The sequence below is a fragment of the Hyperolius riggenbachi genome, chromosome 4 (genome assembly GCF_040937935.1).
Source record: "Hyperolius riggenbachi isolate aHypRig1 chromosome 4, aHypRig1.pri, whole genome shotgun sequence".
Taxonomy (NCBI): Eukaryota; Metazoa; Chordata; class Amphibia; order Anura; family Hyperoliidae; genus Hyperolius; species Hyperolius riggenbachi.
The window spans coordinates 208,778,330-208,794,179 of NC_090649.1; the positions used below are offsets into that span (position 1 = coordinate 208,778,330).

Genomic DNA, 15,850 nt, shown 5'->3' on the forward strand with positions numbered 1-15,850 from the left:
CGTCCATATCCCTCTCACTTCAGTTGTCCTTTAATAATGGTACATTTTTCTAATCAATGATCTTTGGGCAACACCTCTTTGGGCACCCCTCACTGGTGCTCTAAACCCACAGCTAAACTCTGGTCCCCTACCTTTCCCTTTAGAATGGATCATACATGGCAAACTACGGCCCGTGGGCCAAATCTGGCCCTCAGAGCCATTAGGGCCCGTTTCCACTATCGCGAATTCGCATGCGTTTGCCGCATGCGAATTCGCATAGCCAATACAAGTGGATGGGACTGTTTCCACTTGTCAGGATTTCTAAGCGTTTTTGTCCGCGTGAAAAATTTGCATGGCAGAGCCATCAGAATTTGCATACCGCTATGCGGGTGTATGCAAATTTTCATGCGCATGGAATCAATGGAAAAGCACACAGGCACTGTCATGGTTAAATTCGCATACAGCGTTATTCATGCGAATTCGCATGAAAATTTGCATACAACCGCATGTGAAATTCGCATCCGCATGTGAATTTTTACTGTGGCGATTTGCACCGCGCAAGTGGAAACGGGCCCATAAATTTGGCCGTCAAGTGGTTCCCCCAATTTGCATTATGTTTGGCCAACTCTAGACCACCACGGAAGATATACTGGAGGTGAAGCCCTAGATCACTAGAACTGAGCATCATACCGACTTGGGACCCGGTGCAACAGAAAGCCGGGACTTTCAGCTTTCCAAAAATAGTCAGATCTTCCTGTGGGCAGTGGGGGAGCAAACAGCACTTTAAAGAGGAACTGTAACATGAAAAGATCCCCTGGGGGGTACTCACCTCGGGTGGGGGAAGCCTCCGGATCCTAATGAGGCTTCCCACGCCGTCCTCCATCCGTCAGGGGTCTCGCTGCAGCCCTCCGTGGAGTCCGTGCAGCGGTGACGTCAATATTTACCTTCCTGGCTCCTGCGCAGGCACTCTGACGGCTGTCGGCTCCGAACTACACGGAAATACCCGATCGCCGTCGGGTCCGCTCTACTGCGCAGGCGCAAGTGTCCTGCGCCTGCGCAGTAGAGCGGACCCGAATGAGATCGGGTATTTCCGTGTAGTTCGGAACGGAAAGCCGCCACAGCGCCCCCGCTGGAGCCAGCAAAGGTAAATATTGAACTGACAGTCGGCACAGTCGCCGGCTGTTCGGAGGGCTGCGGCGAGACCCCCGTGGGACAGAGGACGGCGTGGGAAGCCTCATTAGGATCCGGAGGCTTCCCCCACCCGAGGTGAGTACCCCCCAGGGGATCTTTTTAATGTTACAGAGTCTCTTTAACAAAAAGCTGCCAAACTTTCCAGACAGGATAATACGTAAGTACCAGTATTTTAAATAACATAAAAGATATCGAGCCGGACCTGCCTAATTTTTTGTTCAGTATTATGTTCTGCATAGAGCCAGGCGACACACATGCATGTAATGGTACATAACCTCACTACACCTGCAGCAGGCAGCAGTTGCGGTCACTGACTCTATGAGCACGGCTCCGCATGACTACTACTACAACACTAGATGCTCTCTCTCGAACTGCGCAAGCGCTCCTGAGCAGTCCGCCCACATTGCTGGTGATTACTTGGAATGCAACGCTGCTGCGCGTTGACGTAAACTCTGCGGAAAGGAGCGGGTGGGGGGCGATTCGGCCATCTTGGATTGTCAGCGGAGGCATTGGGACGGGAGCGGAGCAGGTAGACATGGGGTTGTCAGAGCTGGAGGGCGGCTGCGAGCTAGTGTGTGTGGTTTATGAAGAGATGCCCCTTTACCTTCTCCGGCCGGTAACCCGTGGGCCAAGAGCTCCGCCGCAGTTTGACATGGTTCCTCTGGGTGTATTTTGTACATCCTTTCATACAGTGACCGTGCTGTCAGCTGATGACAGGGTGTGACCGCGCTCCATTCTCCCTGGAGTGACCGGTCGTGAGCTGGCGACATTCAGAAGTCGCAGGCAAAGTACCTGGGTCACGGGTCTCCCCGGGTGTGGTCCAATAACCGGGCGCCGCTCCATCATCTGCTCTGCTGGCTTCAGCCTCAGCAGCTGCCCTCTCTAAACAGCAGCCAGTGTGCTACTGGACTGGGCATCGGTATAATAAAATGTGATGCCACACCACGTTACAGTGGACGGCATGTTTGATGTGCCGTACAGTAAACCCTTCACATGATCTGCCCTATGCTGGCCGCAGCAGCTTATGTGTACCAGGCAGGGAGTTGGCCTGTCACAGCATCTGCCTGCACCCTCCAGGGTATTCTCATCTTCCCAGTGACACTGCACAGCAATTATCTCACGTTCAAAGGGAACCTGAAGTAAGACCAATACAGCCTACCATGTTGCTATCACACGTAAAAACAAACCTGTGTTACAAATGTGAATTTAAATGTATGTACAGGTGTGAGGATGGCCAAGTAGGAGTCATCTGTGCTAAGGTTTGTGACCTGCAGGCTTTCTCATTAGTGAGTTCTGGATGTTGGGCCTGCATGTGGGATTCCCTGAAGCATTTGTTGTTTTTGGATGCAAATTTTTTTTGTGATGGTTTGCATGTAAAACTGGTTGCCGTGGACAACAGGCAAGCCTTGGGTTACAGGTTCTCTCTCCGCCAAGTCAGTTTTTCTCAATTTAAATGGAAAACTGTAATTGCAAAGTACTAGGTAAAACTGTTCCAATTACCCTATGACCTAGGTTCTCAACATGCGGTATGTGTACCCCAGGGGGTACTTCTAATGGTTCCAGGGGGTACTTTGGCTTTATATAATTAACCAAGTATAACAAATTAGTTTTAGAAAATGATAAATCCTATATTAACACCAAATTAGTGTTTTAGCTAACTAGAAGCAATAGTAAATGCTTGGAAATTGTTTAGAACCAATGATTATGTACTATGCTTAAACATATATTTGTCAAGGGGTACTAGAGATAATGTTTACTATGGCAGGGGGTTCTTGGTGAGTACAGGGATTTAAAAGGGGTACATACCAATAAAATGTTGAGAAACACTGCCCTATGACACATGCATGTTTGGTACACCCTCATTTTGCATACTGGATAAACTTGATTTGAGAGTTTAGAAGAGATGGATATTTTTTTTTTACAAGTTTGAATTAACTTGGCCTTTTGAAAAGTTGCTACGTTTTCCATGTAAAATAAAATATTTTACTTCCGTTTGGATCCAAAAGTCTGTTATAGCTCAGCGCAAGCATGTCCACTGCCTTAGGACTGGGACCCACCAGCAGTGCTTTCAGTGCGATTGGCAAAGCATAAGTGTGGAGATATATTGAGGTGCTGATGATGTTAGGAATAAAGGAATATATTCTTTCATTTTTCTGCCTGTGTTCCGTGTAAGTCTGCCAGAAGGGAGCTGTTACCTTGAGTTGCTTGGGGCCAGGAAATGGGTGATTGTCTTGACCATGAGGTGCTTTGAGTCTGTATGCAGTTCCTCTGAGAGTGCTAATGGGATTATCTGCCTGGCTGTTTGAACTCAGGAGATGGCCCATTGTCTCAATACACTAAGCCAGAGGACCAGTGTCTGGAGACTAACACAGGAACCTCTGAAATGTACATGACAGGCTATTAGAAATGGGTGAAGTCCTTTTGATACCATTTCTTACCTGTGGAAATTGAATATCTCTGGAAGCAGGGGGCTGGGACATTAGCATACAGTTCCTCTGGACAGCCAGAAAACAGGTAATTAGGAAACACTTAATCAGACAGTTGCTTTGAAGCAGATCACACAGGACATCCTGCTGCAATGTGAAAGCCTTAATCAATTGTCACCTGTAACCTGGGGAGATTGGAGGTTAAAGTCTTTTGTTGTATAGGACACTGTTCACATGTGGATGTCAAATCTCTGGGAAATCAAATTATGTCTGAGGATGTTATTAAATCTAGCTTCCCCCCGTCCACACAGGCTTACAGCCTCCAGGCGTATTTCATAGTATAAAACCGCAGCTAGGATAGCCACAACTTGTAGTTCTTGGAGGTAGCTCACACGGCTAGAACTAACCTGGTTCCTGACCAGAAGTGCGTACCGCCCGCAACAACACCAGATCGATACGCTGGTACGTTTATTTCCCGTTTATTTTGGTAAGCAAAATCGCTTTGTGTGTTATCTTTGTACATTTTATCTTGTAACTATTTTTACTTTGTTTTTTTGTAATCTTTTTGTATATATTCAGTTCTGCACTGTTTTATGTTTTTTCTGAAATATTAAATTATTATTTAATAAGTTTGACTTCTGCCGTACTAAACTAACACTCATAGCCTAGAAGAGACTGAAGTGTAACCGTGTATAAGTTCATGCCTAATTGTACGCTTGAGCAACACTACCGTAGGAAATTGTAATTGCATTGTGTGTGGGGGCGTTTGTCATACGTTGGCCTAAGCGCGCAGCTGACCCAACGTACGAACAACGCCAGTGCGAGTAGCTAACAGTATCGTTCGGAACGACTGTTAGTGGGTCTTTGCTTCACGACAGTGTAAGATTGCAACTGTGTGTGTGTGTGGGTGCGTGGCGTTCCCGTATTTGGCCTAAGCGCAAAGCTGACCCAAATACGAAAACGCGGAGTGCGCGCTGAGGACTCGACAGCAGAGTGGAAGTGTCTAGCAACGCTAGTGGTGGCAGTGAGAGGTGTTTTGAGGGGTACCAGCCTTGTTTGTAGCTTAAATAAGGCTGTTCCCCGCTTAACCACATAACGACCGCCCCCAGCCGATGGGCGGCGGCAAAGTCTGGGCCCAAACGACCGCAATACGCCCATCGGCGGGGGCGGCTGCGGGAGTGGCTATGCGGCGATCGCGTCATTCGTGACGCGATCAGCCGCCGGGGACTGGCTCCGCCCCCCGTTCGCCGTAACCCGCCGGCCGTTCGGAAGCGCCGGCGGGTTACTGGCATCCGGATCGCCGCTGCAACAGTGTATAATAGGCTTTGTAATGTATACAAAGCCTATTATACTGGCTGCCTCCTGCCCTGGTGGTCCCAGTGTCCGAGGGACCACCAGGGCAGGCTGCAGCCACCCTAGTCTGCACCCAAGCACACTGATTTCCCCCCCCCCCTGCCCCCTGATCGCCCACAGCACCCCTCAGACCCCCCCCTGCCCACCCCCCAGACCACTGTTTGCACCCAGTCACCCTCCTAATCACCCATCAATCACTCCCTGTCACTATCTGTCAACGCTATTTTTTTTTTAAGTCCCTAATCTGCCCCCTACTCCCTCCTGATCACCCCCCCACCCCTCAGATTCTCCCCAGACCCCCCCCAGACCCCCCCCCCCCCCCCGTGTACTGTATGCATCTATCCCCCCTGATCACCTGTCAATCACCTGTCAATCACCTGTCAATCACCCGTCAATCACCCCCTGTCACTGCCACCCATCAATCAGCCCCTGATCTGCCCCTTGCGGGCAATCTGATCACCCCCCCACACCAATAGATCGCCCGCAGATCCGACATCAGATCACCTCCCAAATCCATTGTTTACATCTATTCTCTCCTCTAAACACCCACTAATTACCCATCAATCACCCCCTATCACCACCTGTCACTGTTACCCATCAGATTAGACCCTAATCTGCCCCTTGCGGGCACCCAATCACCTGCCCACACGCTCAGATTGCCCTCAGACCCCCCCCTTATCAATTCGCCCGTGCAATATTTACATCTGTTCTCCCCTGTAATAACCCACTGATTACCTGTCAATCACCCATCAATCACCCCCTGTCACTGCCACCCATCAATCACCCCCTGTCACTGCCACCCATCAATCAGCCCCTAACCTGCCCCTTGCGGGCAATCTGATCACTCACCCACACCAATAGATCGCCCGCAGATCCGACATCAGATCACCTCCCAAATCCATTGTTTACATCTATTCTCTCCTCTAAACACCCACTAATTACCCATCAATCACCCCCTATCACCACCTGTCACTGTTACCCATCAGATTAGACCCTAATCTGCCCCTTGCGGGCACCCAATCACCTGCCCACACGCTCAGATTGCCCTCAGACCCCCCCCTTATCAATTCGCCCGTGCAATATTTACATCTGTTCTCCCCTGTAATAACCCACTGATTACCTGTCAATCACCCATCAATCACCCCCTGTCACTGCCACCCATCAATCACCCCCTGTCACTGCCACCCATCAATCAGCCCCTAACCTGCCCCTTGCGGGCAATCTGATCACCCACCCACACCAATAGATCGCCCGCAGATCCGACATCAGATCACCTCCCAAATCCATTGTTTACATCTATTCTCTCCTCTAAACACCCACTAATTACCCATCAATCACCCCCTATCACCACCTGTCACTGTTACCCATCAGATTAGACCCTAATCTGCCCCTTGCGGGCACCCAATCACCCGCCCACACCTCAGAACGCCCTCAGACCCCAGCCCTGATCACCTCGCCAGTGCATTGCTTGCATCTATTTCCCCCCTCTAATCACACCTTGAGACACCCATCAATCACCTCCTGTCACCCCCTAGCACACCTACCCATCAGATCAGGCCCTAATTTGCCCCGTGTGGGCTCCTGATCACTCGGCCAAACCCTCAGATCCCCCTCAGACCCCCTTCCGATCACCTCCCCAGTGCATTGATTGCATCTATTTTCCCCTCTAACCGCCCCCTGAGACACCCATCAATCACCTCCTGTCACCCCCCTAGCACTCCTATCCATCAGATCAGGCCCAATACATCCTGTCATCTAAGAGGCCACCCTGCTTATGACCGATTCCACAAAATTTGCCCCCTCATAGACCACCTGTCATCAAAATTTGCAGATGCTTATACCCCTGAACAGTCATTTTGAGAAATTTGGTTTCCAGACTACTCACAGTTTTGGGCCCGTAAAATGCCAGGGCAGTATAGGAACCCCACAAGTGACCCCATTTTAGAAAGAAGACACCCCAAGGTATTCTGTTAGGTGTATGATGAGTTCATAGAATATTTTATTTTTTGTCAAAAGTTAGCGGAAATTGGATTGTTATTGTTTTTTTCACAAAGTGTCATTTTTCACTAACTTGTGAGAAAAAATAAAATCTTCTATGAACTCACCATACCCCTAACGGAATACCTTGGGGTGTCTTCTTTCTAAAATGGGGTCACTTGTGGGGTTCCTATACTGCCCTGGCATTTTAGGGGCCCTAAACCGTGAGGAGTAGTCTAGAAAACAAATGCCTCAAAATGACCTGTGAATAGGACGTTGGGCCCCTTAGCGCACCTAGGCTGCAAAAAAGTGTCACACATGTGGTATCGCCATACTCAGGAGAAGTAGTATAATGTGTTTTGTGGTGTATTTTTACACATACCCATGCTGGGTGGGAGAAATCTCTCTGTAAATGGACAATTGTGTGTAAAAAAAATCAAAAATGTGTCATTTACAGAGATATTTCTCCCACCCAGCATGGTTATATGTAAAAATACACCACAAAACACATTATACTACTTCTTCTGAGTACGGCGATACCACATGTGTGACACTTTTTTGCAGCCTAACTGTGCTAAGGGGCCCAAAGTCCAATGAGTACCTTTAGGATTTCACAGGTCATTTTGAGACATTTGGGTTCAAGACTACTCCTCACGGTTTAGGGCCCCTAAAATGCCAGGGCAGTATAGGAACCCCACAAGTGACCCCATTTTAGAAAGAAGACACCCCAAGGTATTCTTTTAGGTGTATGATGAGTTCATAGAAGATTTTATTTTTTGTCACAAGTTAGCGGAAATTGATATGTATTGTTTTTTTTTTCACAAAGTGTCATTTTCCGCTAACTTGTGACAAAAAAAAAATCTTCTATGAACTCACCATACTCCTAACAGAATACCTTGGGGTGTCTTCTTTCTAAAATGGGGTCACTTGTGGGGTTCCTATACTGCCCTGGCATTTTAGGGGCCCTAAACCGTGAGGAGTAGTCTAGAATCCAAATGCCTCAAAATGACCTGTGAATAGGACGTTAGGCCCCTTAGCGCACCTAGGTTGCAAAAAAGTGTCACACATGTGGTATCGCCGTACTCAGAAGAAGTAGTATAATGTGTTTTGGGGTGTATTTTTATACATACCCATGCTGGGTGGGAGAAATCTCTCTGTAAATGGACAATTGTGTGTAAAAAAAATCAAATAATTGTCATTTACAGAGATATTTCTCCCACCCAGCATGGGTATGTGTAAAAATACACCCCAAAACACATTATACTACTTCTCCTGAGTACGGCGGTACCACATGTGTGGCACTTTTTTGCACCCTAAGTGCGCTAAGGGGCCCAAAGTCCAATGAGTACCTTTAGGATTTCACAGGTCATTTTGCCACATTTGGTTTCAAGACTACTCCTCACGGTTTAGGGCCCCTAAAATGCCAGGGCAGTATAGGAACCCCACAAATGACTCCATTTTAGAAAGAAGACACCCCAAGGTATTCCGTTAGGAGAATGGCGAGTTCATAGAAGATTTTATTTTTTGTCACAAGTTAGCGGAAAATGACACTTTGTGAAAAAAAACAATTACAATCAATTTCCGCTAACTTGTGACAAAAAAAAAAAATCTTCTATGAACTCACCATACATCTAACGGAATACCTTGGGGTGTCTTCTTTCTAAAATGGGGTAATTTGTGGGGTTCCTATACTGTCCTGGCATTTTAGGGGCCCTAAACCGTGAGGAGTAGTCTTGAAACGAAATTTCTCAAAATGACCTGTGAAATCCTAAAGGTACTCATTGGACTTTGGGCCCCTTAGCGCAGTTAGGGTGCAAAAAAGTGCCACACATGTGGTATCGCCGTACTCAGGAGAAGTAGTATAATGTGTTTTGGGGTGTATTTTTCCACATACCCATGCTGAGTGGGAGAAATATCTCTATAAATAGACAATTGTGTGTAAAAAAAATAAAAAAATTGTCATTTACGGAGATATTTCTCCCACCCAGCATGTGTATGTGTAAAAATACACCCCAAAACACATTATACTACTTTTCCTGAGTACGGCAATACCACATGTGTGGCACTTTTTTGCGGCCTAACTGCGCTAAGGGGCCCAAAGTCCAATGAGCATCTTTAGGCTTTACAGGGGTGCTTACAATTAGGCACCCCCCAAATGCCAGGACAGTAAACACACCCCACAAATGACCCCATTCTGGAAAGTAGACACTTCAAGGTATTCAGAGAGGAGCATAGTGAGTCCGTGGCAGATTTCATTTTTTTTTGTCGCAAGTTAGAAGAAATGGAAACTTTTTTTTTTTTTTTTTTTTTTTGTCACAAACTGTCATTTTCCGCTAACTTGTGACAAAAAATAAAATCTTCTATGAACTCACCATGCCTCTCACTGAATACTTTGGGATGTCTTCTTTCCAAAATGGGGTCATTTGGGGGGTATTTGTACTATCCTGGAATTTTAGCCCCTCATGAAACATGACAGGTGCGCAGAAAAGTCAGAGATGCTTGAAAATGGGAAAATTCACTTTTGGCACCATAGTTTGTAAACGCTATAACTTTTACCCAATCCAATAAATATACACTGAATGTTTTTTTTTTTATCAAAGACATGTAGCAGAATAACTTTCGCGCTCAAATGTATAGGAAATTTTACTTTATTTGAAAAATGTCAGCACAGAAAGTTAAAAAAGTCATTTTTTTGACAAAATTCATGTCTTTTTTGATGAATATAATAAAAAGTAAAACTCGCAGCAGCAATCAAATAGCATCAAAAGAAAGCTGTATTAGTGACAAGAAAAGGAGGTAAAATTCATTTAGGTGGTAGGTTTTATGACCGAGCAATAAACCGTGAAAGCTGCAGTGGTCTGAATGGAGAAAAAGGCTCTGGTCCTTAAGGGGCGAAAAGACTGTGGTCCCGAAGTGGTTAATCTGGTCAAACCCGCAGTCGGGAACCGTATACGCAGGCGTGCCGCGGGCCGGTTCCTGACATAATTGGTGGCAGTGGTGGGATCGTTTAGTACATTAGTACGCAGTTTAGCTCGCTATTCTGAGTACTAAAGGCTGGAAGCTTGCTAGAAGCAACTAGCCTACAGAAGTCTACTCAGTGCAGAATCTATATACTTTTTTTTTTTGTTCAAAGATACACACTTGGTGTTTGCTTTCCCTCCCCCCTTTTTTTTTTTTTTTTTCTTTTTATTTTGTGCAACACGATGGCTCAGAAAGCATCCAGCTATGCAAGGCAAAACAAAGAGATACTACTCAACCTGTGTGAGCACAAAGGCATCGAGACGGTGAGCGGCCAGACTAAGGAGCAGTTAGTTCGTGCGCTCGAGGAGCATGATGAGGCAGAACGAGCCCGTGCTTCAACGTCAGCAGATGCAGCTCACGACACGCCAGAGGAGGAATCGCTCCCGCCACAGGATGCGAGTGGAGACGATGTCCTGGATGATCCACCTAACACGGAGATGACATCTCTGGAAGCCGACCTACAGCTACTAGGTTCGGCTGAGCCCGAACTGCGCCTAAAGCTGATTCTGGAACATCGGCAAGCAGAGAGGGAACAAGCTGCCCAGCGACTCCAGGCCGAGAGGGACAGACTCCGGGCAGAGGAGGGAAGAGCTGAACGGCAACACCAGCTGGAGCTGGCTAAACTTCAGCAGCAGAACCGGTCTGCTGGACCCGCAGAACGCGAAGGTGAGCGAGTCCACAGAATCCCCCTGGATAAGTTCCCCGCTATGGACAAGGACTCTGACATAGACACTTTCCTACAGGGGTTTGAAAGGACTTGTCGGCAGTATGGGGTGCCCCGTGAGCAGTGGGCAAGATACCTCACACCAGGGCTGAGAGGCAAGGCCCTGGAGGCGTTTGTGAGTCTCCCCCAGGAGGAAGAAACAGACTTTGAGGCAATTAAGAAAGCCATCATTGCGCGATACCACCTCACGCCAGAGGTGTATCGCAAACGTTTCAGGACAGTGCAGCGAGGTCCTAATGACAGTTACCTGGATCATGCTTGCAACCTGCGCACTGCCTTCCAGCAGTGGGTAAAAGGACTGGCTGTTGAAACCTTTGATGCCCTGCAGGAACTGATAATAAAAGACCAGTTCCTACACACCTGTCCTGTTGAGGTCCGGCTGTTTGTGCTGGATCGAGAACCAAAGACAGTGGATGAGGCTGCGGAAATGGCCGATGCCTACACCGCCCACAGAGCACCTGAGTCCCGGAGGACTACTACGCCCAGCTGGAGAGGAGAACAGATGGCTAAACCTGTTTCACCCAGCACCCAGAGGAGGCAAGCACCGCTGTCTCCTGGATTCAAGCAACCTGACACTCGGAAATGCTTTGTATGTGACAGGGTGGGTCATATCAGCACGACTTGCCCAGAGAGGAAGAGGGAGGCCCCAAAATCCAGTGAGGCCTCAAACCCCAGTGAAGTCCCAACGGCTTTGTGTGCTACCAGGAATGCCACTGGCTATGCAGAGAATCTGCAGCTTGTCACGGTTGGGGGTACAGTTGCCACTGGGCTGAGAGACACTGGAGCAGAAGTGACTCTCATACATCCCCAGCTTGTGAACCCGGAGCAGTACATACCTGGGAAAATGATTGCTGTCAGAGGAATTGGGGGTGTCACCCCAGCCATACCCACCGCCTTGGTCCACCTGAATTGGGGGGCCGGCAGCGGATTGAAAGAAGTTGGGGTAACCGACAAAATCCCCACCAACGTTTTGCTGGGTACTGACCTGGGACGGTTAGTGGCCCGGTATGAGCCTACCCCAAACCCTGTGGGGCCTGCATCCCCAGCCGAAGTTCAGGACTCTTGCAAGGTACTGTGTGATAATGCTGTGCAAGTGGGGAGTGCTGGCGAGGCCCCAGGGGCTATGGACTGTTTGCTAGGAGCCAGCCCTAGTGATTCTCCAGTGCCTAGGCCTGGAGTGGGACATGTTGATCCGGAGAATGCCGAAACTGATGATGTCCTTTATGACGCACGGACTATCGAGGTGATCGATGCAGAAACTGTTGAGGCTACTTGTGAAGTGCTGGGTAGCACTGGGTATAATGCAGCAGATAATGTTGATGTGGAATGTAATGTTCTAAATGTCAATATGTGTAAGATGGATAATGCTGATGTCATATGTGTTGTGCTACATAATGCTGTGTGTCAGGTGGACACTCCGTCGGCTGCAGGAGTAACCAGCCGGGCTCGCTGGGCTGCAGCAGATGGATTGCCCACTGAAGGGGCAGACGGCACCAGGCCAGATCTTTCCCCTTCAGATGTTTTTAAGACCAAATGTGATGTGATTCATGATGTGTATAATGTGGGCACTCCCTCCGCTGCAGTGGTAACCCGCAGCGCTAGCGGGTCTACAGCACAGGGACTGTCCACCGAAGTGGCAAATGTTGCTGGGTCAGCCACATCCAATCCGGAACCTGGCCTGGAGGGCCCAGGAGCCTCTCCGTCTGCAGCCTTCCTGGAATGTGTGACAGGCAGCACTGAGCTCTCTGGGGCTGTTCGATTTGACAGCAGCCTGGAAGAGCTCAGGGGGCTAGCCAGCAGGTCACCGGCTGGGAGGGGCGGGCTGAGAGGGTCCTGGGAAGTTATTCCCTCTGAGCTGTCCGAGGTGGAGGAGGCAGACCGGCAGATAATCGTTCCCCAAAGGGACCGAGAGATAGCTCCTGCCACTATAGAGGAAGTGCGTGTAGCGACGGTTGGAACCCTTCCCCAGCTGCAGCACTGTCTCTATGGTCGCCAATTCACGGTTGTCACTGACTCACATTCCCCTGGTTGGTTACGTCAGGTTGCCAAGGGCAACGACACATTGCAGCAACCTGACCTAGCTTTCCACTCGTGTAGCTTGGAGCTAACTGACAGGTGGGGAACCCTCCTGAGGATGCTAAAGGGTTACCCCACCCGGCCAGGCTGTCAATGTAGGCTTTGGCAGGATGATTCGTTAGAATCACCTGCCAGCGCTATCCGGAAGGGGAGCAATCATGGGAATGCTGACGGACTGTCCCGTCAAGCAGAACCAACAATGTAGGTGCTGGCAGGATAATCTGGGAAGATTATCTGCCTTGCACCAAGTTAACGGCGGAGGTGTGGAGATATATTGAGGTGCTGATGATGTTAGGAATAAAGGAATATATTCTTTCATTTTTCTGCCTGTGTTCCGTGTAAGTCTGCCAGAAGGGAGCTGTTACCTTGAGTTGCTTGGGGCCAGGAAATGGGTGATTGTCTTGACCATGAGGTGCTTTGAGTCTGTATGCAGTTCCTCTGAGAGTGCTAATGGGATTATCTGCCTGGCTGTTTGAACTCAGGAGATGGCCCATTGTCTCAATACACTAAGCCAGAGGACCAGTGTCTGGAGACTAACACAGGAACCTCTGAAATGTACATGACAGGCTATTAGAAATGGGTGAAGTCCTTTTGATACCATTTCTTACCTGTGGAAATTGAATATCTCTGGAAGCAGGGGGCTGGGACATTAGCATACAGTTCCTCTGGACAGCCAGAAAACAGGTAATTAGGAAACACTTAATCAGACAGTTGCTTTGAAGCAGATCACACAGGACATCCTGCTGCAATGTGAAAGCCTTAATCAATTGTCACCTGTAACCTGGGGAGATTGGAGGTTAAAGTCTTTTGTTGTATAGGACACTGTTCACATGTGGATGTCAAATCTCTGGGAAATCAAATTATGTCTGAGGATGTTATTAAATCTAGCTTCCCCCCGTCCACACAGGCTTACAGCCTCCAGGCGTATTTCATAGTATAAAACCGCAGCTAGGATAGCCACAACTTGTAGTTCTTGGAGGTAGCTCACACGGCTAGAACTAACCTGGTTCCTGACCAGAAGTGCGTACCGCCCGCAACAACACCAGATCGATACGCTGGTACGTTTATTTCCCGTTTATTTTGGTAAGCAAAATCGCTTTGTGTGTTATCTTTGTACATTTTATCTTGTAACTATTTTTACTTTGTTTTTTTTGTAATCTTTTTGTATATATTCAGTTCTGCACTGTTTTATGTTTTTTCTGAAATATTAAATTATTATTTAATAAGTTTGACTTCTGCCGTACTAAACTAACACTCATAGCCTAGAAGAGACTGAAGTGTAACCGTGTATAAGTTCATGCCTAATTGTACGCTTGAGCAACACTACCGTAGGAAATTGTAATTGCATTGTGTGTGGGGGCGTTTGTCATACGTTGGCCTAAGCGCGCAGCTGACCCAACGTACGAACGCCAGTGCGAGTAGCTAACAGTATCGTTCGGAACGACTGTTAGTGGGTCTTTGCTTCACGACAGTGTAAGATTGCAACTGTGTGTGTGTGGGGGTGCGTGGCGTTCCCGTATTTGGCCTAAGCGCAAAGCTGACCCAAATACGAAAACGCGGAGTGCGCGCTGAGGACTCGACAGCAGAGTGGAAGTGTCTAGCAACGCTAGTGGTGGCAGTGAGAGGTGTTTTGAGGGGTTCCAGCCTTGTTTGTAGCTTAAATAAGGCTGTTCCCCGCTTAATCTGGTCAAACCCGCAGTCGGGAACCGTATACGCAGGCGTGCCGCGGGCCGGTTCCTGACAATAAGGATAGTGGAATCCTGTGAGGACTATCCCACCACAGCACTTGTGATTTGTATTTAATCACAATTTCACTGCACGTTGCATTTTCTGAGCAATTGTGATTGAAGGAATGTGCAGAATCATGAAAAAACAAAAATAGTTACAAAAATCCCTCACTCTTATTTAGTGGTTGTTGGCTATTAAAGGGAACCTAAACTGAGGGGGATATGGATATTTACTTTTAAACAATACCAGTTGCCTGGCAGTCCTGCTGATCTCTTTGGCTGCTATAGTGGCTGAATCCCGGACCTGAAATAAGCATGCAGCTAATCCAGTTTGACTTCAGTCAGATCATCTGATCTGCAAGCTTGTTCAGGGACTGTGAATGAAAGCATAGGAGACACAGGAACAGCAGGTGAGTCAGGAAAATGGTATCATTTTAAAAGGAAAAATCCATATCCTTTCTCAGTTTAGGTTCCCTTTAACTCCTATCTAGGCCTCGTTCACATTACAAACGCGGACGGGCACGCACGCGAAACGCAACGTGTACGAACGCACGCCATCCGCGTTTGTATGCGTTGCGTGGCTGATCCCATCACTGAAAAGTGAATGGGACAGCCACACGTTTTTGCAAAAAATGCGTGCAGCATGCGTTCCCGGACCGCACAGGTCCGGAACGCATGCAGTGTGAACATCAGACATTGCACTCTATGCAATGTCTGATGTCGTGCGTGTCGGCCACCTGCACGCGTTTCCAAAACGCGGCTGGAAACGCGTGCAGTGTGAACGGGGCCTAAGGAGCTAATTTGGTACTTTGGGAGCCTCCCGTTCAAATTTTAGTTGGTCTCCTGGTGAGGTCTAACCATAATTTGAAAGTCAAAGGTCTTGGTGTTTTTGGTGAGGTCGGTACAAAAATAATCCGACTCCAGTTTATGAAACCTCCGACTCCAGGTACCCAAAATTTGACTCTTCAGTTCCTTCACTTAAATGTAAGTGGAACTGTTTTTGATACTGTGGAAAGTGCATGTGACAAATGTTTGAATAACTTGTTTGTAGTTGCAGTGGTAGCGTTTTCATATTGATGACTTTTCTGTAGCTGCGTAAAGCTGGCACCTCTGCAAGCCGCACAGCTAAAAATTCCATTGTATGGGTATTTTTACAGTTTTGCCAATTTGTCCTGCAAAAATTAAGGATGGTGCTGTTTTCGTCTTTTTTGCCAGGCAAAGTCACATGACCCCCCCTCCCAACAGCTTATGGACATGAAACGGTTATGGTTCCTTAGTGCCAAACTTGTGGCAGTCTGTGCTATAAAATCATTGTTCTTTTATAGTTAGTGAGCTATTAAAGTTTATAAGAAGACCTTTATAAAAAAAAAAAAAAA

The 15,850-nt window shown here is 47.8% G+C and overlaps 1 protein-coding gene across 1 annotated transcript in view; it reads left to right on the forward strand.

Moving 5' to 3' along the window:
* The first annotated feature begins 1,593 nt into the window (after nt 1-1,593).
* AP2M1 (adaptor related protein complex 2 subunit mu 1) overlaps nt 1,594-15,850 on the forward strand; it is a 52,992-nt gene continuing 38,735 nt past the window's right edge. Inside the window, exon 1 of the mRNA XM_068281305.1 lies at nt 1,594-1,699. The gene's annotated coding sequence lies outside the window, so the exon portion shown is untranslated. The remainder of the gene's footprint in view (nt 1,700-15,850) is intronic.